Below are 8,583 nucleotides of genomic sequence, written 5' to 3'. Positions count from 1 at the left end.
AGATCCAGAGCGCCAAAGCTTTACAATGTTAAAGATCCAGATCTGAATTTTGAATCTCAGGCTTCAGCAGGCGCGCTGCAATCATTTTTCAGTTTTGATGTATTCTGATGAGGTTAAGGATCTTTTCCTTCTAATTCTTAGAGATATTACAGACTGAAAAGAGCAAAATAGCACTATGTTCATAGTGTGTAAAACATGTAAAGCCCCTCATTGCTAGTGAGTCCAGACACCTATTTGGACTCAAAGATCAGTATTTGCATCCATTGATACAATCAACATTGTCTCCATTAATATTCTCAGGAAAATCACAGCAGTTCAAGAGTATTTTAGCAGGACAGGTCCAAAGAAATTGGCTGGAGTTGTCTTAAATATGGTCTGGCAGCAGGTTTGGAAGTATAAATCCCCTGTGTAGCACTGTCTCTGATGATTGTGTGTAACCATGGCAAAAGATATGTTTCCTTCTTCACAAGGCCAGAAATCTACCCAGGAAATTGCAATCTTGTACCTTCTCTTGGATTAGAAGCAGAAAACGCCTATCACTACACTCGAAGTTAAAAAGGAGTTAAATTTGTGAATATTTTTTAATGATATATTTCCTAGGGCTTTGCCTAGCTAAGTGTTAGATGTTCGCAGGCGAGGGACTTTCTGCATGTCATTTAGTAGGCTCAGCAGTCAAAGAGCTACATGAAATTCTTCTGTCGTAATAACTTTTTTTAAACATTAGTCACCATTACACCTTCCTTTATATCAACAATCAATTCTTATTGTTTTTTCTGAACATACGTAAGAGTATTTTTAACTGAAGTAGAATCACAATAAGCAATAACCAAGTTTATCTTTCTTTCACCTCCACGCTCTGTACAGTATTACACTAGTTTTTATGGCTCTATTCTATCTGCAGCTCTCTACTTACCAATACAGCCACAGAAACATGCTATCACTTCAGAAATGTTTCCTTAGTTCTGGATGGCAAAAGGCTGTCCGGGTAGAAAGCAAAAAAAATCTCACCTTCAACATAAAGTACCCTCTCTTCAGGGAGATGCAATAGCTTTGGCAAAGGCTGGGAGACTGGACCTACAAGCCAACAGTCACACGTTATCGCTGCAGCCAAAAGTGCCTCTGTCACCAAACGAGACGGAAAGAACTTATCAACACCAATGCGATGCAGATAAGCAGGCACTCCTTTAATTCAGCGCTGGGAACACGGGGGATAGCTCCGCCAAACCGTGTTCACCTTCGCATCAAAATCCGTCACTTTTTATACACGAGCTGTTAACATATTTAATCATTCAATACATATTCATTGTTATTCTAGTAAATGATTGGTTAAAATTTCTTCACCTACCATGTAAATTACTATGCATGCCCACTACGATTTTTGAGACCTTTACTTCCTTCACCTTTCGGGTCGGTGGGTTTCTCGAGTCGGTGGTCTACGAGTCAGTGGTCGTGACCTCCCCCTGCCGGAATTACCTCTCCCCTAGTTTCACTTAAACTTGGCAACACTAAGCGGTCCTTCATGGACCGTTAACAAAGCAGACTATCATTCACTTTGGTTTCTTAAAACAAAACAAAAAGCCATTAATTTCTAGCGAAGTTTCTATAGTTAATTGTTTCAAACTTAACAAACGTATGCTTTATAACTCTTGTATGTATATGTAGAATCAAATTTTGATTATTTTATCATTAATTTATCAGATTAATTCACAACATTTCCCCCCTTTGAAAGTTTTGAAAATCATTTCAATACTTTCATCCTAATTTTTAAAATTTGATTATTTTTATAATACATTGATATACAATCTATTCACTGTATGCTGGTGGGAGCCTCGGGATTGATTCTCTCTCATCCTGTTGTCTAGCTACTGCTTGGATAACCATCCGACTAAATGCAGTCTTGCTGTTTATTTGTTTTCTTAGACAATAGTAAATCAAAATGATTGTTGAAAAAGTTATCAGCAAGACTAATGTAGTGCTAATCAATAATTTTACCCATGAACTCAAATTCCATCCTAATCCACTGAAGATTTTGTCTATCCAACTTTCTTGTATATCCTGTTGAAGTTTTTGAGTATTGTCTTCTATCTTCTCGAGTAAGTCCAAATCATGTTCTACATCTTGAGTCACATTTGGAATATGTATGCAACAATGGTCAATTCTATCCTTCAAATATCCACAGACCCCATGCTCTTTGAGTAAGAGCATATCTAAAGCCATTCTATTTTGTAAAGTCATCCTCAAAGTTGCCTGCAATTGCAAATTCAAATCCTTAAATGCCTTCCTGGTCACATTTGCCAATCTTTCTACCTGTCCTGTTAGTTGATATATCCTTTCTCTATTCCTATATGTTGCTAAAGGAATTAATAAAGATTCCAAGGCCCAACCAATTTTCACTCCTGCTGAAGGTTCGTTCCATTCCTCATCTGTTTCTGACCTTTTTACCGGTTCCAATTTCAAATTTTATAGTGTTCCTCTAAAAGGAGCTTTTTTCCAAATTGGCCACAATGTTGGCATGCCTAATGCTATTTGCCTTACTTTGCCATCTAAAGGTAAATCCATTGTCCAAGTTCCATCACTCATTGCCCAAACTAAGTGTCCTGGACTCTGAATTGTCAACTTTTTATAACTTAGCATTGTTCCTCTTTTGGGTGTATATGTCTCAGTCAATTGGAGGTAATTTTTAAGGCCTCTACAAAGACATCCATATTTTAAAGCAGCTGCTACAGGAGGAATATCCTGAATCATTCTATCAACCTTACTACAATTATATATTTTGTTACACTTCCACCATGACACCAGATTTTCCTTTTCTCACAATGAGCTTCCTTTATCATTTACCTTTGGCCAGGTTGCAAAAATCAGTCCATCCCAAGTAAAACACCAAGGAGCCTTAGCCATATACTGAAATTGAGATAAGATGGCCATAAACCAAACAGAGTCCCAATTTGCCTTCTGCTGTGTTTGATTAGTCTTATCACATTTCCATTCCATGATCATTTGGCTCACATTTTTCTTTATCTGCTCATCAGAACAATTCCCTAAATTCTGAAGTCCTCCTGCCCCTATAAAAAATTTACAATTATCATTCCATGTTTTTTTAATACTCATAACTTGTTCCTGCCATCCAATTACAGGTTTTTGTTCACAATGTGTGGTTTCATTTTTATGTTCCAAAATGGACAAATTCATAGTTAAAATTCCCCATGGAATTGACTCACCTAGTGCTCTCGGTATTGGAAGACAAGCGGTAATTTGTGACACATTTTGCAAACTGGCAAACTCTTCGATTAATCCTAACATCAAATTTTCTTCCTGTGTCTGTTTAGGTAATTGAATTGTTTGTTCTGCCTGTATTCCACTCCATATTCCTAAAAGCCAAATTATGATGAACAATTTATGTGAAAACCCAGACATATTTAACTACTCTGCCTTGATTTGCCTTTACCCCTTATTCTCTTTTTCTATCTTTCTTGATTCACTTGCGACTTGTCAGGATCAAAGTCTGGAATTTGAGCAAAATCAGCAAAATCACATCCCAATCCTAATGAATTTCCACATCTCACTGGCACTTCTTACTCAATTTCTTACCGGAGACCAGGCTCCTTCCAGCATTAATCTCCAAATCAATATCCATTCTCCCCAGACTTCATAATGATATACAAAATTAGACATATTTCAGAGTTAACTTTGAAGTTTTAGGATCCCTATTAACAACTTTGCATGACGTTGGGGCTTTCTTCACCCTGGTATAATGTATCCATGCTTCTGATTCAGCTATCTTGATGGCGGTGAGGGTAGTCAACAATACTTGAAAGGGTCCCTTCCAACGTTCCTGAAGGGGTTCTGAAGTCCAGGTCTTCACATAGACATAATCTCCCAGTTGGAAATCATGTACTGGATTTTCCAAAGTCAAAGGTCAATTCCACACCAGAAAACTCCTTAGGGCTGTCAAGGTGCGTCCCAGAGAAATCAAATACTGATACAAATCTTGTTTCTCTTTTATACACAATCCCACAACAGAATTTGGAGATTCATACGGCTTTCCATATAGAATTTCATATGGGCTTATCCCCATACCTGTCCTCGGCTGTACCTGTATTCTTAAGAGGGCCAAGGGTAAAGCCTGAGGCCATCTTAAGTTTGACTCCTGACATATCTTGCCAATTTGTCTTTTTATACTCCGATTCATTCTTTCTGCTTTTCCACTAGATTATTGTGGTCTCCATGGTGTATGTAAATCCCACTGGATTCCTAATGCTTTACTCGCTTCCTGTACTATCTCGGCTATGAAGTGTGGTCCCCTATCTGATGACATTCCCAGGGGAACCCCAAATCTTGGTATTATTTCTTGCAACAGTCGCTTTACTACTTCTCGGGCTTGGTTGGTGCGACAAGGAAATGCTTCAGGCCACCCAGAAAAGGTATCCACTAACACCAGTAAATGCCGTTATCCTCCTGATTTTGGTAATTCTGAAAAATCTATTTGCCAGTAATCTCCTGGCTCTATTCCTAATCTTAGATGTCCTAAGAGCAGTTTCTTTCTATTTATTGGATTATATTTTAAACAAATCTCACACTTCATTGTTATTGCTTTGATTATTCCCATCACTTTTACAGAAACCACACTTTTCTTCAAAAGGGCCATTAATGCTTCAGCTCCCCAATGACATTCTCTATGCTTAATTTGAGCCATTTCCCTCATTACTACTGGAGGTACTACTACTACCTGACCTTGTTCATTTACTAGCCACCCTGCCAAATTCTTTCTTGCTTTTAATAATTGACCTAATTTCTCATCTTCCGGTGAATATTTAGGCCTTTCCCTAGGCAATTTTACTTCCCTCTGGGGTATTAATGCCATCAACATCTTACTTTTGGCCACTGCCTTTGCTGTTCTGTCTGCTCGTCTATTTCCTACCATTTCCTTAGTAGTTCCCGTTCGATGTGCTTTACAGTGCATGATTGCTACAGCCTTTGGCTGCTGGACAGCTTTTAATAGGCTATTTCTTCTTTATGCTTAATAGGCGATCCTTGTGCTGACAAAAGTCCTCTTTCTTTCCACAAGATTCCATGGGCGTGTACCACTCCAAAAGCATATTTAGAGTCTGTCCATATATTCACTCGTTTCCAGAGCTCTTGTTAGGGCTATGATTTCTGCCTTCTGGGCTGATGTATTACTGGGCAGAGCTTCAGCCTCTATGACCTGTGTTTCTATAGTAATTGCATATCCTGCATATCGAGTTCCACTTTCCACAAAGCTGCTGCCGCCTGTAAACAGTTCCCAATCTGGTTCTGTTAATGGAATCTTTTAAATCCGACCTGCTGGAATAGACATACTCAATAGTAGTCAGACAGTCATGCTCAATCGGACCTTCTGCTTGTTGAACATTCAAAAAGACAGCAGGATTAACAATGTTAGTAGTTTTCAAAGTAACATCATCTTGTTCTAGCAACACAACCTGATACTTCATTCTACTCGGGGATAACCAGTGCCCTCCTTTTTGTTTCAAAACTTGAGAAACCATATGGGGTACATATACAGTCATTTTACGCCCCAAGGTCAATTTTCGAGCTTCTTGGATTAACATAACCGTAGCTGCCACTGCTTGTAAGCAACTAGGCCATCCTTTACTTACTGTGTCAAGTTGTTTGGAAAAATACCCCACCAGCCTCTTCCAGCTTCCAAGATACTGTGTAAGTACTCCGAGGGCTATATGTTGTCTCTCATGTACAAAGAGCTGAAAGTCTTTGTTTAAATCCGGTAATCCCAGGGCTGGAGCCGTCATTAAAGCCCTTTTTAAATCTTGATACGCTTTTCTTTGTTCTGGTCCCCACACAAAAGGTGGTCCCTTTAAGGCTTCATACAAGGGCTTAGCCATCAGTCCATAATTCATTATCCATAACCAGCACCAGGCAGTCATTCCCAGAAAGACAAGCAACTCTCTTATATCTTTGGGCTCACATATTTTACATATAGCCTCTTTCCGACTCATCCCCAGCTGTCTCTGTCCTTTCGAGACTTCAAAGCCCAAATACATAACAGTCGTTTGAGCAATTTGTGCCTTGTTCTTAGACACCTTATATCCACTTTGTCCCAAAAAGTTCAAAAGATTTATAGTTACCTGCAAACAGGTGTCCTTCGTCTGAGTAGCCACTAAGATGTCACCCACATACTGCAAAACAAGATGTTGTCTAAATTTGAGTCCGTCTTCCATCCTTCCAATTCCTTCACTAATTGATTTCCAAATATAGTCGGACTGTTCTTGAATCCTTGTGGAAGTCTAGTCCATGTTAGTTGAGTCTTTCGTCCTGTATATGGGTTCTCCCACTCAAAAGCAAAGAGTTTCTTGCTCCCTTCTTCAAGAGGTATGCAAAAGAAAGCATCCTTTAAATCAAGCACTGTAAACCACTCATGTTTTTCATTCAAAGTAGTTAATAAAGTATAGGGATTTGCTACAACAGGATGTATATCTTTGATGATTAAGTTTATTGCTCTAAGATCTTGCACTAACCTATAATCTCCTGTTGGCTTCTTAACTGGTAATATTGGTGTATTATATTCAGACTCACATTCCTCTAAAATTTTATATCCCCAAAATTTACCAATCAATCTCTTGATTCCCTCTTTTGCTTCTGGTTTCAAAGAATATTGTTTCTGTCTTACTGGCCTAACATGACCTTTTAATTCAATTTTTACCAGGCTAGCTGCCTTTGATTTTCCTGGGATACTGGTATCCCATACCATGGGTATTACTGCATTTTCTACCTCTTCTGGTATTTTAAATTCTTTTGTTGATTCCTGTATCATCATAATATGACTGGTTCTTGTCTCAGGTATTTTTAATAAAATTTCCCCGTTTTCAAAGCTAATTTGTGCTTTTAACTTACTCAACAAATCTCTCCCTATTAAAGATACGAGACATTCTGGCATATACAAAAATTCATGTGTTAAATTTTTATTTCCAAATTTCAAATTAAGTGGCTCCAAAAATGGCCTGCTTTCAGCTTTTCCTGTGGCACCTACAACATTTGCTATTTTATCACTGATTTTTCCTTTACAAGTATTTAAAACCGAATATGTAGCCCCAGTATCTACTAAAAATTCCACCTTTTCTGTCCCCAGCTTTATTATAACCAGAGACTCTGCTGGGGCTTTAGCCTCTGGTTCCCTTCATTCCCCAAGAGTCATCATTCTTTCAGCAGCTTGTCCTATTTTAGGGCATTCTCTCCGCCAATGTCCTTCCTCTTCACTACAAGTACATTGATTTATTCCAAGAGGAGGTCTGGAATTGCAAGATCTCCAAAACCACCTCTGAACTAGAACTCTCACTTTGTTGTTGTCCTTGATTTCCTTGATCCAAATTCGGAGAAACCTCTAATTCAATTTCTTCTTCCTGAATTGCTTTGGCTTTTATACATCTTTTCCCTATATCAGAAGCAGAACAACACTTCTTCACTTTTCTTTTCCCTTGTTCTACAATCAAACTCATAGCCAAAACATCTCTACTTATTAAATGGCAATCATTGTGCCAATCTGTTCAATTCTTCAAATAAAAGAATAAATCTACATATGGAACTTCATTTCATTTTCCTTCTCTTCTACAAAACAACATTAACTGCAATATTGTATTATAATTTAGACTTCCATTTTCTGGCCATTTTTCCTGATCATCCAATGTATACAGTGGCCACCAATGATTACAATATTCAACCATTTTATGCTTTAACAAATCTCCCCCTGCTTCTGCCCAATGTTTTAAAAGGCATCCCAGGGGTGAAGTTTTAGGAATCTGATCATTATCAACCAGGTTACCAGTACTCTTACTCTCAAACATATTCTTAAACCCCGTTCCAAGTTTCTTAGCCATAATACTACCAAATATACACAAATAATTACATAAAAATAATTATATACAAGCAGCAAAATCCTATAGACTTCTAGGTTTTACTTATTCCCAATTCCGTATGTCCAACCCTGCAATAGCTTTCGTTTATGTCTTATGGGCAGACACCTAGGCTTTCCTGATGGGTACCCTATTCAGTCCAACCCTGCGCAGCTTTCACCACATCTGACATGCAGACTGGGGGAATCCAACCCCTATTTACCAGGGGACTCTAACCCCTGGCAGGAACTCTAACCCCTTTCCAAATTTAAAGAAGTGCCTTACCACTCTCCAGGGAACATCACAAAGAGCCTTATGGATCGGGGATCGATGGGTATCCCCAAGAATCCCTCGGTGCCGGCTGGAACCGATCAGGTCCCCGACTCCTTCGGTCTCTCAGTGAGGTCCCATCTGGGTCACCAAAAACTGTCACCAAACGGGACGGAAAGAACTTATCAACACCAATGCGATGCAGATAAGCAGGCACTCCTTTAATTCAGCGCTGGGAACACGGGGGATAGCTCCGCCAAACCGTGTTCACCTTCGCATCAAAATCCGTCACTTTTTATACACGAGCTGTTAACATATTTAATCATTCAATACATATTCATTGTTATTCTAGTAAATGATTGGTTAAGATTTCTTCACCTACCATGTAAATTACTATGCATGCCCACTACGATTTTTGAGACCTTTACTT

At 38.7% G+C, this 8,583-nt stretch overlaps 1 pseudogene; it reads right to left on the bottom strand.

The window, feature by feature from the left end:
• Positions 1 to 3,664: 3,664 nt before the first annotated feature.
• On the bottom strand, positions 3,665 to 7,490 carry LOC127012658 (uncharacterized; annotated as a pseudogene).
• Positions 7,491 to 8,583: the final 1,093 nt, after the last annotated feature.

The sequence above is a fragment of the Gymnogyps californianus genome, chromosome 2, assembly GCF_018139145.2.
Source record: "Gymnogyps californianus isolate 813 chromosome 2, ASM1813914v2, whole genome shotgun sequence".
NCBI lineage: Eukaryota > Metazoa > Chordata > Aves > Accipitriformes > Cathartidae > Gymnogyps > Gymnogyps californianus.
This window is presented reverse-complemented; position numbering and strand designations above follow the sequence as displayed.